Raw genomic sequence first — 20182 nt, 5'->3', positions numbered from 1 at the left:
GCGGATCGGTGCGGCGTCTTCAGTAATGCGGACGTTGTATCGATCCGTTGTGGTGAAGAAGGAGCTGAGCCGGAAGGCAAAGCTCTCAATTTACCGGTCGATCTACGTTCCCATCCTCACCTATGGCCATGAGCTTTGGGTCATGACCGAAAGGATAAGATCACGGGTACAAGCGGCCGAAATGAGTTTCCTCCGCCGGGTGGCGGGGCTCTCCCTTAGAGATAGGGTGAGAAGCTCTGCCATCCGGGAGGAGCTCAACGTAAAGCCGCTGCTCCTCCACATCGAGAGGAGCCAGATGAGGTGGTTCGGGCATCTGGTCAGGATGCCACCCGAACGCCTCCCTAGGGAGGTGTTTAGGGCACGTCCAACCGGTAGGAGGCCACGGGGAAGACCCAGGACACGTTGGAAAGACTATGTCTCCCGGCTGGCCTGGGAACGCCTCGGGATCCCCCGGGAAGAGCTAGACGAAGTGGCTGGGGAGAGGGAAGTCTGGGCTTCCCTGCTTAGGCTGCTGCCCCCGCGACCCGACCTCGGATAAGCGGAAGATGATGGATGGATATATGTGTATGTGTGTGTGTGTGTATATATATACATACACATATGTGTATATACACACATATATAAATATGTGTGTATATATATATATATATATACACACACATGTATATATATGTATACACACACACGCACATATATATATATGTGTGTGTATACATCCATCCATCCATTTTCTACTGCTTATTCATATCTGTATGTATATATATATACACATGTGTATATATATATATATATGTATACACATATATATGTGTGTAAACATACATCCATCCATTTCTATCGCTTATTCATGTGTATGTATATATACACATATATATATATATATATGTGTGTGTATATATATATATGTACACACACATATATACGTATGTATATATATATATATATATATATATATATATATAAATATGTATATATATATATATATGTATACGTATATATATGTATATACACACACACATATATATAGATATGTATATGTATACACATATATATGTATATATATATATGTATACAGACACATATGTACACACACACATATATATATATATGTACACACACACATATATATATGTACACACACACACACACATATATATATATATATATATACATACACACATATATAAAAGCAACCACATATTTATAAAAATATCAATAGTGCAGAAATCTGCCTTTAACGCTGCTATCATGTTTATTTGCGCTGTAAACAAGCCCCGCCCACTCCGCCCGTGTCGGGTCCTTTTCATGCTGGTTTGGTAACACTCGTGTCACGTGATTTCAAAACTGACGTCTCATTGGCTGGTTCCCACGCAGGCGCGATTTATGCAAAAGAAGCCCATTTTTCCACGCTGATTTGCTTTTGTCCAACACATCTGCGGAGGTGAGTAGTAACGTGCGACATTTACTCCGTTACATGCACTTACGTCACTTTGAAAACAAAAATGTACTCGTCAGAGTAGTTTTACTGCAACATACTTTTTGTGCTGATAGTTGTCTTACATAATGGCGCCACTAGATGACGCGCTAGCATAAAGCAGCAGGTGTATGTCATTAGCTGATGGCGTGTTTGGGAATGATCAAATAATTGTCTTGCATTTGTTTTCACTGAAAACAGAAGACTTTTTACTTTGACTTGAGTAGTATTGTGAAGAAGAAACCCTGCTTTATTTCCCTTCCGTGTACTTACATCAGAATTATCAACCATTAGGCCAGGGGAGTCCAAACTTTTTCCACTGAGGGCCGCACAGGGAAAAATAGAAGTATGCGGGGGCCATTTTGATATTTGTCATTTTCAAACCATAACAAAATACCGTATTTCCTGGAATTGCCGCCGGGGCGATAATTCATTTAAAGCCTCTTCTCACTCCTGCGCTTACCAAAGGCATGCGGTAAAAGTAAGCATGCGCTAATTATTTTAAAACCTCTTTCACTCCGGCACTTACCAAAGGCATGCAGTAAAAATATGACTGTGATGTAAGCTTGGACCTTAAATCCTACTGAATAGCTGTTCATCTTCTTCCCTTTATGCGATTTCAAATGACCGTTATTGAAATCAGCCTCCTCCATTTTGAAAATGATGACAGGGGAAGTGTCACCAGTTTGACCAGGCGGTAATACTAAGCATGCACTAATTATTTTGCGAAGGCAGTAATTCAAGGCAGGCGCATACTATATGTCCTGCGGCAATTCAAGGAAATACGGTATATAGATTTTTAAAGATTATTTTACCTTTATGGGTCCCGGGGACCATAAAGGGTCTCAGTTAATAACATGTTAAAAATAAGTCAAAGTTTTATATTTTATTTAATGCTTACAGTAAATCTTTATATCAACATTAAAAAAAAAAAAGGTTTTATGGCATTTCTGTCAAAAACGTCTTTGTTTTTTTAACAGTAAAACAGAAATATGCAGTATTTAGTAATTAGAGCCCTAAAAGATCAATAATTCAGGACACCATTGATTTGAATTCTTTATTATTTTGGAGTCATCACAGTGAAAAGATAAATAAAATACCAGTAAATATATTTGGGATCAAAAAGGTGCCCCACTCAGAAAGTGATACATTTTTATTAGGTTTTTTTTTTTATAACTTAAGTTACGAGATCAACTTCAGATATATCTGTTGAGTTTACATTTGAACTATTATTTTGTTTGTTTTATGCTCTTTTGTCAAAGAAAACTTGTTTTTTATATGGCAACTGCACAATATATGCAATATTTACCACATAAAACATTTTAAAGTGAATATTTTGAACTAATTGTAGCTTTGAAAATAATTAATTATAACATGGCTTTTTTTTTGTCATTATTTTTTGTTTAGAGCAATGGCAAAAAATACTTTAAATTGTATTTATTTACTAGCAAGCTGGTCTCGCTTTGATCGGCATTTTTAATTCTAAGAGAGACAAAACTCAAATAGAATTAAAAAATCCAAGAAAATATTTTAAAGATTTGGTCTTCACTTGTTTATAAATTCATTTATTTTTTTACTTTGCTTTTAAATAAATTCATTTATTTTTTTTACTTTGCTTCTTATAACTTTCTGAAAGACGATTTTAGAGAAAAAATACAACCTTAAAAATGATTTTAGGATTTTTAAACACATATACCTTTTAAATTCTTTCCTGAAAATTGAAATCAATGTTCAAATAAATGTATTATTTTTTATTGTAAATAATAATAAATACATTTTAATTTAATTCTCCATTTTAGCTTCTGTTTTTTACAAGGAAAAATATTTGTGAAATATTTCTTCACACTTATTGTGATTGAAATTCCCCAAAAATTATTCTGGCAAATCTAGAAAATCTGTAGAATCTAATTTAAATCTTATTTCAAAGTCTTGAATTTCTTTTTTAAAAATGTTGTTCTGGAAAATCTAGAAGAAATAATGATTTGTCTTTGTTAGAAATATAGCTTGACAGGGAAGGTTTTTTCCCATTTAAATTCATTAAAAGCAGATGTTGTATTCTTACAAGAAACACATCTCTGTAAAGACAACCAACACAAACTTCAAACAAGCTGGATATCTCAGGTTTATCACGCACCCTTTACTTCACAAGCTAGAGGTGGAGCTATTTTATTTCATAAAAATGTGCCTTTCATACTTACATCAAAAATAATTGACCCTAATGGAAGATTTATTTTATTGAATGGTCATATTACATCCTAGCCAGTAACTTTTTGGAATATCTATGGACCAAACACTGATGACTCAAACTTTTATCATGGAGTCTTTGGTCTACTTCCTGATGATAGCTCCTCTCATATCTACATTGGTGGTGATTTTAACTGCCTTTTGGACCCCACTTTAGATAGATTGTCAACTAAATCTCATGTCATTGCTAACTCAACTAAAACTATTAATAATCTTATGAGATCAAGAAATATCATAGACATATGGAGAGTAAAACACCCTAATAAAAGGGAGTATTCATTTTACTCCGCTGTACACAATTCCTACACGAGAATTGATGACTTTTTAGTGGAAGCCTCTGCCCTCTCCAATGTCAGTAATCCTGAGTACCATAGTAGAATCATCTCAGATCACAGTCCTGGGAGTTTGCAGATTCAAATTGATCTCCTTAAAATCAAACAAAAATGGAGATTTAATCCACAACTATTATTATCTGAAGATCTTAAAGAGTATATAAACAAGATTATCCAAGATTTTATTGAGGTGAATGATAACGGAGAGGTCTCAGACTCCACATTGTGGGAAGCTCTTAAAGCTACTGTGAGAGGATATATCATTTCATTTGAAATCTCAAAACAAAGAGAAACAAGAAAAAGGCAGAGAGAATTAGAAAAAGAAATGGAAAAAATTCATATCAATTCTCTTTTGCAGTCTGATTACAATAAGATGCTGGAACTGAAAAATGAATACAACTCTCTTCTTCTTCATGGGGAAGTATCTAAACTCCTGCTGAAAAATAAACAAAAACATTTTGAAATATCCGATAAACCACAAAAACGTCTATCTAGACAGCTCAAAGGAGATCAAGCCAAAGCTGCTATTCACAAAATATGCTCAAAAACAGGTGAAACATGTACAGATCTAAAGGATATCAATAATGTCTTCAAAGACTTTTATTCAGAATGATATCAATCTAATTCAGCTATATCGGTTAATGATTTCAATGATTTTTTTACCACATTAAACTTACCTCAACTGAGTCCAAATCATCAGAATTCTTTAGACAACACTATTTCAACTGAAGAACTGCAAAAAGCACTGAAATCTTTCTCCTTGAATAAAAGCCCTGGTCCAGATGGATTTGGTGCGGAGTTTTATCAAGCTTTCAGTGAAATACTATCCCCTATAATACTTAGAATGTTAAATGATTCTTTTGTGAACAACAAACTTCCAAGTTCTTTGTATGAAGCCCATATATGTATAATACCAAAAAAGGGAAAAAATCCACTTGATCCAGCCAATTATAGACCTATCTCCCTGCTCAATTTAGACCATAAGATTCTAACTAAGGTACTCGCAACCACATAACAGAAATGATTCATCCAGATCAGGTGGGTTTCATCCCGGACAGACCTTCTTTTGGCAATGTACGGAGATTACTGAACGTATTGTACTCTGACTGCACAGGAAACAAAAAGGCTGCCGTCCTGACTCTGGATGCTCATAAAGCTTTTGATTCAATTGAGTGGGCTTATCTTTTTCATGTTCCCAAATTATTTGGATTGGGAGAACATTTCATAAAATGGGTTCAAATCATTTATTCTGCACCAAAATCATATGTCATAACTAATAATGTAATATCGGATAGTTTTGAATTACACCGCCGAGTGAGACAGGGTGACTGCCTTTCGCCCTTACTCTTCAATTTGGCCCTCGAACCACTGGCTATTGGTTTAAGAATGAAGTCTAATATTAAAGGATTTTCAGTGGGCTCATCAGAGAGTCTCATCTCACTTTATGCAGATGATGTACTTGTTACACTTACTGAGCCAGAAGTTGCACTACCACTTCTTTTAGAATATGTAGACTCTTTTGGTAGAATATCTGGTTCTAAAATAAACTGGTCCAAAAGTGAGCTTATGTTCCTAGGAGATCATGTTGAGATCAGTCAAAATCCAGTTAAAGTCGCAGAAAATTACATATCCTATCTTGGCTTAAAAATATCTCAAAATGATGAATCATTACTAAAGTTGAACTTTATTGAAGCCTTTGAGAGACTGAAAGTGTGTATTGAGTATTGGAAGACCCTACCTCTCTCTATGTTAGGCAAGGTGAATGCTATCAAAATGATCACCTTGCCAAAATGTATTTCTCTTTTTCAAAATTGACCAATTGTAATTCCTGTAGATTTTTTCCAAAAACTTGAATCTTTAGTTCTAGATTTTGTGTGGGGATGTAAAAAACGCAGAATATCCAAAAAGCACTTATTTAGATCTACAGAGGAAGGGGGACTGGATCTTCCAATGTTCAAAAATTATTATTGGGCATCAAATCTGAACGCATTGACCTATTGGAAGATGGGGTCCCCAAATAATGAATCTCTTAATTCTGCTCCCTTATGGCTGAAATTGGAACTGCAGTCATTAGTGAAACCTTATACATCATTGCTATCGCTACTTTTGACTAAACCAGTCTCTTCAATTAAATCAATACGTCATAGTGTTGTAGTACGAAATTCTATCAAAATTCTTTCTCCAATTAAAAAACAATTGAATATTTCCAATGTAACTATGTATTCACCAATATATCACAATCATGCATTTATTCCATCGATAACAGATACAACATTTTTTGACTGGTACTCAAATGGAATTAAATGCATCAAAGACATTTATGTCGAGGAAAGTCTTGTGTCATTTGAGCAATTGCGAATCAAATTTAATTTGTCCCAATTCAGTTGGTTTTGCTATTTGCAGGTAAAAACATTTATCAAAGAAAACATTTCAAAGTCTCAGCTGGTAAATGAAAAACATCCTCTTTTAGAAGTATTAAATTTAAAAAGTCTATCGCTAAATTTGTCAGCTGCTTCATTATGTCCATGACATCAGCAGACAGTGTTCAAAGAGCATGGGAACAGGAACTAAGAACAACAATACCCAATCAGCAATGGGAACAGACACTCTCTCAAATTCACAAGTGCTCAATTAACAGCAGACATAGGCTCATACAGTTTAAAGTGATTCATCCTTTTTACTATTCGAAAGTTTTATTACACACATTTTATCCTGATACATCTCCACTTTGTGATAAATGTAAATCTGCTGAAGGATCATTGTCTCACTCCTTTTGGGGATGTCCAATTATTCAATCATTTTGGTCCAGCATTTTCTTTTTTTACTCGGGGGTATATCAGAGACAAATTGTCCCTGATAGGGATATGATCTTATTTGGGTGGTCTTCAGAAACACAAAAGCTTCCAAAACATATTAGAAGTGTGTTGCTGCTTGGGACGCTTTTGGCCAAAAGACTCATTCTCAGAGACTGGAATAGTCTATCTGCACCCAACTTCAGGAACTGCTTAAATGAACTTGTGAATGTAATGACTCTTGAAAAAATAAGATTTATAAACTCTACAAATATGAACAAATGGGAATTAGCCTGGAAACCTTTACTGACATATATTGAAGCATAACTTATAGACATTTAAAGAAAAACTAAACTGCCATCTTATTGTAGTTGTATTCCTTTTTTATCTTTATTGTTATTATCTTTTGTACTGATTCAACACTACACTTGTTTTTCTTGTGTCACTTCTGATATGGTTTTGTCATGGTTTACTTGCTTTTTTGTTCAGTTTTTTTTGTATTGATCAAGCCCTGTAACTTTTCCTTTTTTTCCCCTCTAAGTGTGTACGGTGGACAGGCCCTCGGGAGGTGATCTTGTGAACACTTGCTGAGGATCCTTGATGCCGAGGTATGTTCATCCATTTTGCTGTGATCTGGATAGCCTGCTGATCGTGAGCCGCAGCAGGATGGATGGATATATGTATATATATATGTATGGATATATATATGTGTGTGTGTATGTGTATATATATACAATATTTGGGTATATTTTCTAATAATGTCTGTACTGTAAACCTTGAGTTGTTAAAGTTCATGTGCACCTCTCTCCTCAAGTGTGTATGTGTGTGTGTATGAGTGGATGTGACTGTTTGTCATTTTAACTGTAAAATCAAATCAAATATATTTGCACAAAAAAAAAAGTAAGATGAAATGTTTCAAATAAGGGTGATATTTGCTTCTTTTCTGTCTGATAAGATCATTCTTCTCACTAAGCAGATTTGATGTTAGTGTTTCACTTGTTTTAAGGGTTTTGCTCCTAAATGATCTCAGTAAGATATTACAGCTTGTTGCTGAGATGTTATAGAATAGAATAAAATACAATAGAATGGACTTTATTGTCATTATATTTGCATAGAACGAGATTAAGGACTCCAACTTAAGGTGCGGTAGTGGAAACAAATATGGGCACGAGAGGTAATAAAGGAAAAACTATCAATTGAAATAAACAGACTACAATCCAATAAAAATAAGAAGCAATCCTGTACAATATACAAAACACTATAGAAATACAAAATACTGTACAATATACAGAACAAGACAAGAGTACCAAAGTAATAAATAATAATCAGTGTCGGACGTATTGCACTTGAAGGGAATAAGCGGTAGAAAATGGATGGATGGGTAGTATTGCACAGTAGGGTATTAGGGTAGGATATTGTATAGGGGTGAATTATTATTATTATTATTATTATTATTATTATTAAGTTAGAGTTCAACATGGTGACAGCTCTGGGAAAGAAGCTGTCTCTGAGTCTGTTTGTTCTGGCTCTGATGCAGCTGAAGCGCCTGCCCGATGGTAGCAGGTGGAACAGGTGGAAGCCGGGGTGTGTGCTGTCCTTGGTGATGCTTTTTGCTTTGTTGAGGTACCGGGAGTTATGTCAATCCTTCAAGGAGGGCAGGGGGCAGCCGATGATTTTTTGTGGAGACTTTATGACCCTCTGAATCGCCTGTCTGTCTGCTTCGGTGCAGCTGGCGTACCACACTCTTATGACCTATATTGAGTAAAACATGCTTGAAACTAGAATATCAACTGTTGCAAATCTGTGTCATCAGCACAAGTAGAAAACTGCTTTTTTAAAGTAAAAAATGTCTTACTTCAAGCATGAAAAAAAAAATCATGATGCCGAACGCATATCGTTACGTCAAGATAATGGCCTTAGCGTTTACTTCATGTAAGAATACTCTTCAACATATTGAGGAAAAAGGTCTCTTTTTTTCTACCAAGAAAAGTGCACTTGTTATTAGTGAGAATATACTTATTTTAAGGTATTTTTTGGTCCATAGAGGTTTGCTAATTTGACCGGTTTTGGAAAGTCTTGACAAGATAAACCTTCTTCTTTTATTGGCAGATAATATTGCTAAATACCCCTAATTTAATTTTTTTTTTTTCTCGTTTTTGAACACTGACTTTTTGCAGTGCAGGATGTTTCCTACCAGTTTGAAGCCATGTCTGAAGGGTTCCGAGGTGGAATGTTCTGCGCTGGCCGATGGCGGCGTCGGGGGGGGGGGGGGGGCACTGCACCGCATGCCCATGGTGACGAGGAAACAGCTGACGCAGGCAACAACGGCATAGACCAACATCTGAAGGATGACAGGTGAACATTTATTTTTACCTTGAGATCCTTTAATCAGCTATTCAGTAATTCTATATAACTCACCAAAAGTGGGAGTTGTGCCGTGCGAGCGATCTTTGGAGACGCCATGTTGGCGATGAGGATGCCCAGCGGGTTGGCTGTGGAGGAACAGCGGGCTAAAGATGATCACCTCCATGTCAAGTGTCTCCCATAAAATTGCTCATAGACACCTTGTAACTCACTTGGTCTGCCAGAGCATAAGACCATGTAGCAGGAAGGGATCAGTGTTGCCAACGTAACCACTTTCTTGCTATATTGAGTAATCAGACCTCTTTTTCCAAAAGAGGTCTGACTTTTGTAGACCATGAATGCATCTGTGGGCCCCTCCCACATCTAAAATCACTCTAGGGATGGAACCATGAATGGTATTAATGATAACCGCGGTAAAACACCCCACAGTTAGTATTACCATTTTAAAGGGCGGTACAGCTTGGTTGGTAGAGCGGCCGTGCCAGCAACTTGAGGGTTCCAGGTTCGATCCCCGCTTGCGCCATCCTGGTCCAGTGGTTCTCAAATAATAGGACCTCTTTAAATACTTGACAGTTTGAAGCAGTTTTCAATAGAAGTAGTGAATTCAATAATTAATTAATGTTTTACAATATATATTTACATATGTAATAATATTGACCAATATTCTTGTAAATTTATAGTGAATTTAAAAGTACATTCGTTAATTGTGGAACTGTGACAACACTCATTCTAAACATGAATGTTTTGCATTTCATGTTTTTTTACAGCCATTTATGCAAAATAGTGGATTATTCCAAGGCAAACCACCGCCGCCAACAAATACACTATATTGCCAAAAGTATCTGGCCACCTGCCTTGACTCACATATGAACTTGAAGGGCCATCTCATTCCTAACCCATAGCGTTCAATATGATGTGGGTCCACCTTTTGCAGCTATTACAGCTTCAACTTTTCTGGGAAGGCTGTCCACAAGGTTGCCGAGTGTCTTTATAGGAATTTTCCACCATTCTTCCAAAAGCGCATTGGGGAGGTCACACACTGATGTTGGTGGAGAAGGCCTGGCTCTCAGTCTCCATTCTAATTCATCCCAAAGGTGTTCTATTGGGTTCAGGTCAGGACTCTGTGCAGGCCAGTCAAGTTCAGCTGCATCAGACTCTGTCATCCATGCCTTTATGGCCCTTGCTTTGTGCAGTGGTGCACAATCATGTTAGGAGCGTGGAATTGTCCAAAAGGTTTTGGTATCCTGGAGTATTCAAAGTTCCTTTCACTGGAACTAAGGGGCCAAGCCCAACTCCTGAAAACCAACACCACACCGTCATTTCTCCGCTGACCCCTCTCTGTCAGTTTACATGGTCTACTAATTGGTGGCTGAGTTGATGTTGTTCCCAAACTCTTCCATTTTCTTATAATAAAGCCGACAGTTGACTTTGGAATATTTAGGAGCGAGGAAATTTCGCCACTGGATTTGTTGCAAAGGTGGCGTCCAATGACAGTTCCACGCTGGAAATCACTGAGAGCGGCCCATTCTTTCACAAATGTTTGTAAAAACAGTCTCCATGCCTAAGTGCTTGATTCTATACACCTGCGGCCGGGCCAAGTGATTAGGACACCTGATTCTCATCATTTGGATGGCTGGCCAAATACTTTTGGCAATATAGTGTAGATTGCAGTCCTGTGGGGGAAACACTTCCACATTTCTCACTCACCCATGGAGGCCATCATGTTGGCCGTGGCTCGCTGGTGATCGGGGAACCACAACGCCGCCATCTTGGTGGGCGTGAAGATGATGAGCGGCTGCGCCACCGCTGCCAGCTTCTGACCGAAAAACACCACCGTCGAAGCTTTCTTCTGCATAAGAAGTGGAAAAATTCTCCGTTTTCCCGAAATTCCGTATTACCATTTGTCATTTCAACATGTTATTACTTCAACAATTCTCCACCGATTGAGAAATTGTCCAAGACATCAATAAATTTAGATTAGATACTACTTTATTTATTCCTTCAGGAGAGTAAATGCCTTGGCAGAAGACACCTCCTGCCAAAGATGCCTATACCGCAGGATTTTTAATTTTTCAAATGATCATCAAATGTTACCGTTGACATCAGTGATGCTGTTTGGAACAGAAATGATATATTTAGTAAGTAGAAAGAAAACACAAGGAGCCCGGGCGACAGCATGCATGGGTCTGCCCGGCCGCAGACTGGCTGCGTAGTCATTATAGCTGTTCAACCAACCTTTTTAAGTTACGGTTGGGTAGTTAACATGGGCGCCAATTGCCTCGTACCTTGGTAGCTGTTTAGCCAACCCTTTTAAGTTACGGTTTTAAGAAGTACCAAGTGTTGAAACCGTGGGTCAGAATGGTGTGTGTAAAAGCAAAATGCCTGTGTCAGTCTCCCAGCATTGGAGCATTCGTACACAATTCCATCAGGAATTGCCTCATTTACTTTTAAATCTTTAATAAAAATGGAAAATAATTACAAATAAAGGTACAACAATACAATGTTTCCACATTTTTTAACCTATTACACCATTTTGGAAAGTCCAGGATTTTCCAAACTTCTTGCTTCTACAAAGCCTTCTTTGCAGCGACTTCTCTTTTCACAGTTTTCAACATGTTACAACTTTCATAGTCCAAGGGTTTTGCTATTAATAAAACAATGACGGTCTACTTCACTGTCAAACAGCATATCAAAATCACCAGTTGGTGATAAAACCAATATCGAATGTCACATTTTAATAGAGCATTCATCAAAGAGTTTGCTTTCACAATTTTATTATCAGGGAGACTGACACGGGGATTTAGCTTTTCCACACACCATCCTGACTCACGGTTTCAACGTTTGGTACTTGTTAAAACCGTAACTTAAAATGGTTTGCTGAACAGCTATCAAGGTTCGATGCAATCGGCGCCCATGTTAACTACCCAACCGTAACTTAAAAAGGTTGGTTGAACAGCTATAACGACTATGCGGCCAGACTCCCAGATGACTGGGCATTCCATTGCTACTGTTGCCCAGAGGGCACAGTATTCATGGGCTGCCTGTGCAATATCTCAATTCCTGATTTTTCTGAATGATAATTAATCGGAGACCCGACAACACTGATGCATCGACATCTGCGTCGAGCTCAATGAACCTAACACTGTGTCGGTGTGCAGTAACAGCTAATCCTTTCGATACCTCAGTTGATAAAGTGGAATGCTGTATTAGCTTATGCTGAGTTCTTTAGGGCACTGGTTCAAATCCAGCTCGATGGATCACTCATTACGTTTTTACCATGAATTGATTAACGTGGAATCCGACCCCGACTTAAGTTGAAAAACTTATTGGGGTGTTACCATTTAGTGGTCAATTGTACAGAATATGTACTGAACTGTGCAATCTACTAATAAAAGTTCCAATCAATCAATCAATAGTGCGTATTCAGAGCGCATGTGTAAAAAAAAAAAAAAAAATTCCCAGTCCACAACTATCCTCATTCACAACACGTTCTCTTAGATTTCCATGTTATGATACATGTTCACATTATTTATTGACTGTATCTAAAAAGTATTTTAAAAAATATAGTATTATTTAAATGAAGATATGAAATAATCCTAAATGAAATTCAATGACTTGGTTTATATTATTGTATATACTAGGTCATAAAATCAGTGTCAGTTGAGTTGGTCCATAGATTTCCTGTAGGGAATTTTAATGTCCAGCAGATGTCAGTATTTAGTGACACAGGATCAATACGGTTTATAAATGTGTCAAAAGGCTGTGCAACGCCTCATCAACCCATCACTAACAATCACACAGGTCAGGTAATGTCAAGACTTTAATCTACACTGGACATAGGCAGTCTTCTTTACTGTCAAAGACTTTTTGACAAATCAATCAAACAGAACCCCCAGTCAAATGACAAATTCAGTATTACTTTTCAACAGACATTTATTTAATCTTGTTGTTTGTGGTCTGGACATTTGATAGAGGAATTTAACTTTTCCACACACCATCCTGAATCACGGTTTCAATCGTAGTCCATGTTAACTACCAAACCGTAACTTAAAAGGGTTGGTTGAACAACTATAAGGACTAGCAGGTCATTACTAATGTTGCTGGTAGGCACAGTACTCATGGACTAAATTTGGGTGTAAATTCCTATTGAAATCAATGGGACATCCTTCAAAGTTTCACTTATTCCGTCTGATTCCAACTGTTCCAACTTCAAAATTTTTAGACTCTTCAGGAATTGTGTGCTTGATTTCAACAATGCTAAAATAATTCCGGGATTTCAGTTCATCATCAGCATTGGAGCAATCACACGCAATTCCTTCAGGAATTGCCTCATCTAGTTTTTAATGTTTAATCAAAAATAAAAAATAAAAATAATGACAAATAAAGATACAACAATACAACATTTCGAAGTTTTAACCTATTCAAACCATTCCACCTTCGAACTTTCTTCAGCCGCACAATACTTGTGCTATAGTTGTAGGAAATGTCTCAAAACCTCTTCAGAAGTGCCGACAAAATCCAAAAAGGGCAGAAAATGCATATTTTTGGAAAACTTTTTTTCTCGAAAATGTCGTAAGGGGGGGGGGGGGGGGGCCTTACGCAAAAATTCACAAAAACGAACTTTCTTCAGTCGCACAATACTTGTGCTATAGTTGTAGGAAATGTCTCAAAACCTCTTCAGAAGTGCCGACAAAATCCAAAAAGGGCAGAAAATGCATATTTTTGGAAAACTTTTTTTCTCGAAAATGTCGTAAAGGGGGGGGGGGCCTTACGCAAAAATTCCCAAAAACGAACTTGATTCAGCCGCACAATACTTGTGCTATAGCTTTTTCTGGCGACTACTCCTTCCACATTTTTCAACGCGTTTTAACTGTTCCACCGTCGAAGCTTTCTTCTGCATAAGAAGTGGAAAAATTCTCTGTTTTCCCCGAAATTCCGTATTACAATTTGTCATTTCAACATGTTATTACTTCAATAATTCTCCACCGATTGAAAAATTGTCCAAGACATCAATAAATTTAGATTAGATACTACTTTATTTATTCCTTCAGGAGAGTAAATGCCTTGGCAGAAGACACCTCCTGCCAAAGATGCCTATACCGCAGGATTTTTAATTTTTCAAATGATCATCAAATGTTGCCGTTGACATCAGTGATGCTGTTTGGAACAGAAATGATATATTTAGTAAGTAGAAAGAAAACACAAGGAGCCCGGGCAACAGCAGCGAAGGTCTGCCCGGCCGCCGGGCAGCCCATGCATGCTGTGCCCTCCGGGCAACAGCAGCGAAGGTCTGCCCGGCCGCCGGGCAGCCCATGCATGCTGTGCCCTCCGGGCAACAGCAGCGAAGGTCTGCCCGGCCGCCGGGCAGCCCATGCATGCTGTGCCCTCCGGGCAACAGCAGCGAAGGTCTGCCCGGCCGCCGGGCAGCCCATGCATGCTGTGCCCTCCGGGCAACAGCAGCGAAGGTCTGCCCGGCCGCCGGGCAGCCCATGCATGCTGTGCCCTCCGGGCAACAGCAGCGAAGGTCTGCCCGGCCGCCGGGCAGCCCATGCATGCTGTGCCCTCCGGGCAACAGCAGCGAAGGTCTGCCCGGCCGCAGACTGGCTGCGTAGTCCTTATAGCTGTTCAACCAACCTTTTTAAGTTACGGTTGGGTAGTTAACATGGGCGCCAATTGCCTCGTACCTTAGTAGCTGTTTAGCCAACCCTTTTAAGTTGCGGTTTTAAGAAGTACCAAATGTTGAAACCGTGGGTCAGAATGGTGTGTGTAAAAGCAAAATGCCTGTGTCAGTCTCCCAGCATTGGAGCATTCGTACACAATTCCTTCAGGAATGGCCTCATTTACTTTTAAATGTTTAATAAAAAAGGAAAATAACTACAAATAACGGTACAACAATACAATGTTTCCACATTTTTTAACCTATTACACCATTTTGGAAAGTCCAGGATTTTCCAAAATTCTTGCTTCTACAAAGCCTTCTTTGCAGCGACTACTCTTTTCAATATGTTACAACTTTCAGAGTCCAAGGGTTTTGCTATTCATAGAACATTGGTGGTCTACTTAACTGTCTGGGCAGCATATCAAAATCACCGGTCGGTGGTAAAACCAATATTGAATGTCACATTTTAATAGAGCATTCATCAAAAAGTTTGCTTTCACAATTTTATTATCAGGGAGACTGACACGCGCATTTAGCTTTTCCACACACCATCCTGACTCACGGTTTCAACGTTTGGTACTTGTTAAAACTGTAACTTAAAATGGTTTGCTGAACTGCTATCAAGGTTCGATGCAATAGGCGCCCATGTTAACTACCCAACCGTAACTTAAAAAGGTTGGTTGAGCAGGTATAACGACTATGCGGCCAGACTCCCAGGTGACTGGGCATTTCATTGCTACTGTTGCCCAGAGGGCACAGTATGCATGGGCTGCCTGTGCAATATCTCAAATCCTGGCTATTCTGAATGATAATTAGTGGGAGACCCGACAACACTGATACATCGACAGTAAACAGTAAAAAAATGTATGATTTATTTTTTAACGCTTTAATGAGTAGGACACTTTTCGATCCCCAATTATTTTAGTGTGATTTGTTTTGAAGTGTCATTGCTCCAAAAATAATAATGAATCAAAATCCAAAATGAAGGCTTCAATTATTATATCATCTCAAATATTCCACCTCAAAAAGTTATTGGATGAAATATTGCATATTTTCTGTTTTTTCCATTTTTTCCCTAATGTTGATCTAGAGATTTAAAACATGAATAATAATGAAAACAATACTAATAATACTGAATAATGACACATTTTTAATCTATTTTTTTGACCAAAACCCTAACTGAGTGGAGGCCTAAATGTATATTTTTGATACATATATTGTATTGGTTTTTCAAATCAAAAATATGAAAATGGCCCCCGCTTGCTTTGATTTTTCAGTGGAAAAAGTTTGGACACCCCTGCCATATGGTCTCCACATCAAAGGTCCATTTCCCTACGAAGACCATGCATCCTGCCCATCAACCAATGGCCTCAGCAGCCAAGTTTGATCACTCTATGGAGGCTGTACACCCCTCCCATCCCCACACCGCTGGCCCATCACCAAATGTCCACACCTATGGTCCTTCACCCGGCGTACACAATAGCTTGCTACCTGAATCCACCTGAGAATAAAAAGGCAGCTTTCCTGGCACCAGACAGGAGAGATGCAGGCAACCCATCTATTGAGGACACTATCTGTTATCAACCACAGGCAGAAAAATCATGGACGCCATGTGATGGAAAAAATGTGGGCAGAAAAAGAAGGAATTGAAGAAGTCCTCTTGAAAATAGGTAAGTAGCATTCATGATGTCATTGTTTTGTTGACTTCAACTTTGAACACATTTTCTCCTTCTGCTATTGTTTGTGCTCTTTTTTCCCTTTCAGATCCGGTCCAAGTCAGAGTACTTCAAACTCTCTGCGACTTGGTTGGAGACAAATACAGCGACGGCCCTCCTCAACAATCGGGCCAGCAAGAGCTCTTTCCTGAGAGCGGCGTATTCATATCATTGTTCCGCCTTGCTGCCATGAGACATGCTGCAGAGCCCAAATGTAGGCCTTTATTTGGACCTCTTTTTTCTACGTGTCAAAATGCTGTCCCTTTTTGACGCCCTGGAAACAAACCTGCAGGAACACCAAAGCGGAAAAAAGTGGAAGGAATCCTTAGTAAGTTTTCCCAAACAGAGGGTGTTTTCAGGCCAAAATTGGGTCACAATAATGAAATAGAAGTTCAATATGAGAAATGTTGATCCCTTTTCGATTACAGCAGACTGGAAGCATAACTGAATGTTACATCATTACAATTTGTTATCCACTCCAAACTAGCGTTATGATGAGCAATATAGTCTGATGTCCATCAACTTGAAGTGTGGTTGTGTGTATTAATGGTTTTGCGTAAATGAAGGCAATAAAAAAGCATTAAATGAGGCATTTAAAAAAGGGAATATGATTGTAGGACATGGCGGACAGTCAATATGTCAAACGGTAAAGGAAAAGGAACTTAAGAAGGTTACAGTCGTTTCTTTTTTGAACTGCATACAAGAGGTATTGTAAGGTGGGAACACGACAAAAGCACTGCTTCAATCAAGCAAAATGAAACATCAACTTTTCCATTCTTTGGTCACTGTAGGCGTGTAGTCCTTAACTGTGACTCCATGTCAGGATAATGGAGAAGCTGAGCCGACACGGAGTCGTTTATTTCAATCATCTCCACTTCAACACATATGAGCTAACTTGCCTAACATTAGCAACTGTTGTGACGCAATTCCCTCAAGTGATCTACGCTAGCCTAGGATGGACAAAAGAGGCCATTTTCACAGCAGACCACAACTATTTCATTCTCTGACATTCCCACAATAAATGAATACAAGTTCCTTCAGCTGCCGGACACTTGATACATACTTGCTGTTTACTGTAAACATTTGAAACAACAGAGAGGGTGTAAATACAAGAAATGCAATATGTTTCATTGCTATAGCTTTTTTCAAATGCATTTGATTGGCATTTTTACCAATATTATTCTGTATTTTTCTCAAATGTTTAAATCCATCATCCATTTCCAAACACATGCATCATTTGCAATCCTAGTATGATGTTCATTTATTCTTCCATAAAACCTTTGAACTATTTGAAAACAAATTGTATCCTGATTAAAAATGGTCATCATTTCAGAGAATATATATATACTTATATATACTTACAGCATGTTTCAAACAGACACAACTAAATAAATGGCTAATGGGTATATTATATTGATCATCTGATGCAGAATGGGATGTTTGTTTAGAGGCTTTAAGTGCAGTTCTCCTTTAATATTTTGGATAGTCGAACCTTTTAATGAGCGATTGTCTACGGCCACGCACACAGTCAAAACACCAGATGCTACTCCACAAAAATAAATCAATAAAAATACATTCTCCAATGAAACAGCTTTGTAATCCAATTCTAATACACTAGATAGTAACAGTTCATGTCAACTTTTCAACTCATTTACTTGTCTAATGCTTGCAACTGTGTGTATACAGATCATTGGAAGCTTTTGATGATGTAAAAAAAACAACTAAATGCAGTCGCACATGGGCATTACATTTTTTGAAGTAGCAACAAAATGGCATTAAAAAGCATTACATTTGATTTGCATTATTATTGTTATTGCATTGCATAGATTTGATACAGTAGAAGCATTTAAGTCTCACCTTAAAACTCATCTGTATACTCTAGCCTTTAAATAGACCTCCTTTTTAGACCAGTTGATCTGCCGCTTCTTTTCTTTCTCCTATGTCCCCCCCTCCACAGGGGGTCCGGTCCGATGACCATGGATGAAGTACTGGCTGTCCAGAGTCGAGACCCAGGATGGACCGCTCGCCTGTGTATCGGTTGGGGACATCTCTACGCTGCTGATCCGCTTGAGATGGTTTCCTGTGGACGGGACTCTCGCTGCTGTCTCGGATCCGCTTGAACTGAACTCTCGCGGCTGTGTTGGAGCCACTATGGATTGAACTTTCACAGTATCATGTTAGACCCGCTCCACATCCATTGCTTTCGGTCCTCTCCAAGGTTTCTCATAGTCAGCATTGTCACTGGCGTCCCACTGGATGTGAATTCTCCCTGCCCACTGGGTGTGAGTTTTCCTTGCCCTTTTGTGGGTTCTTCCGAGGATGTTGTAGTCGTAATGATTTGTGCAGTCCTTTTGTGATTTGGGGCTATATAAATAAACATTGATTGATTGATAGCTGTAGAAACTGATGTGGCAAAATGACGAATGGCTGATGATTATGTTCTTGCCTTGCAGCGTATGTCCTGAGATGCAGTACCCTTCCTGATTGGGACCATATTGAGGAGGTCAAGCTCAAGAAAGCTTTGGTAAACAAAAGTCAGGCCAGAGAGGGTTTGAAGTAGGCCCTTGTACCTGTCAAGTTCATTCTATGGTAGGATGTTCAATATTTTGGTCTAGGTTTGCGCAGTATATGTTGTCAAAAATGGCCCTATGATGTAGCTTTTAGTACCAGGTTATACTGTGATAATGCATATTGAGCTGTGCTGTGCCAAGCAAATTTGGCAGTGATGCAACCTCACTAACAAGCTAGCGGCTAATATCCTTTTACAGTTCAAAGTTGTTTCCAAATCCAAAAAAAATGACGCAGTACGTTACTGCTTACATAATCAGGTATATTAGTAGCTTTTGTAACCAATTTCAACATGTTTCAATGATCATTTGTGTAGCAAATGTTCTATTGTTATGGCAGGAGGCTGTTCTATTGTTTACAACAGTGTTTCTTAATCCTAGGGCTGGGGCCCACTGTTTGGCTGCGAGTACCCCTTGGAAGCCGCCAATAAATATCTGTTTCTTAGCTGTGGTCCGTCCATATGGGCCGCAATGGTACTCGCTTGTAATCCACTTTAGTGTAGAAGGACTCATTCAGTGTTTATATTTCATTTGGCCCCAGACCCCTCTGTAGTGGAACATTCTGAGACCCCTCTGTGGTGGAAAAGTTGGTCGTGCCCCAAGGTTAAAAATGTTAAGAATCCCTGCTTTTCAATGTGTGATTATTTTTTGGTATGTAGACCAGTTCCAGACAGCACGGTTACAATTTTATAAATGTATTTCAGTTTTTGCTTGGAATATTTCAAAAATGGAAATGTTGTCATTTACTCACCTTCTTACTGAGATGAAGTCAAGTGTTTTTTGAACTAAGGTACCTGCTTTGCCCAACAAGGAGTTCAAAAAACTACACCTGACTTTTTCACAATAACAAAGTGAGTACTTCAGGTCAAATTCATTTATTTTTGTATTTGTTTTCTTTTCTGTATATTGTTTTCTATGTTGTTTTAAGTATTGTAAATGACAATATGTACATGATGTATGTACTAATTTACTACATTTACATTTTGTTATTTCATCTATTTTTAAATTATATTTTAAAATAAATCAATATTTGAG

General features: G+C 38.3%; 1 long non-coding RNA gene across 3 annotated transcripts; it reads left to right on the top strand.

Moving 5' to 3' along the window:
* Window positions 1-1340: 1340 nt before the first annotated feature.
* On the top strand, window positions 1341-19965 carry LOC133547622 (uncharacterized). Of its 3 annotated transcripts, none has more exons than XR_009805523.1 (5): window positions 1357-1441; window positions 7384-7450; window positions 9020-9197; window positions 16143-16908; window positions 19034-19965. It is a non-coding gene; the product is annotated as an uncharacterized LOC133547622 (long non-coding RNA). The 3 variants fall into 3 exon arrangements; XR_009805522.1 differs by lacking the exon at window positions 19034-19965 and having other exon boundaries at window positions 1360-1441; window positions 16143-16535; window positions 16630-17446; XR_009805521.1 differs by lacking the exon at window positions 19034-19965 and having other exon boundaries at window positions 1341-1441; window positions 16143-17446.
* Window positions 19966-20182: the final 217 nt, after the last annotated feature.

The sequence above is a fragment of the Nerophis ophidion genome, unplaced genomic scaffold (genome assembly GCF_033978795.1).
Source record: "Nerophis ophidion isolate RoL-2023_Sa unplaced genomic scaffold, RoL_Noph_v1.0 HiC_scaffold_138, whole genome shotgun sequence".
NCBI lineage: Eukaryota > Metazoa > Chordata > Actinopteri > Syngnathiformes > Syngnathidae > Nerophis > Nerophis ophidion.
This window is presented reverse-complemented; position numbering and strand designations above follow the sequence as displayed.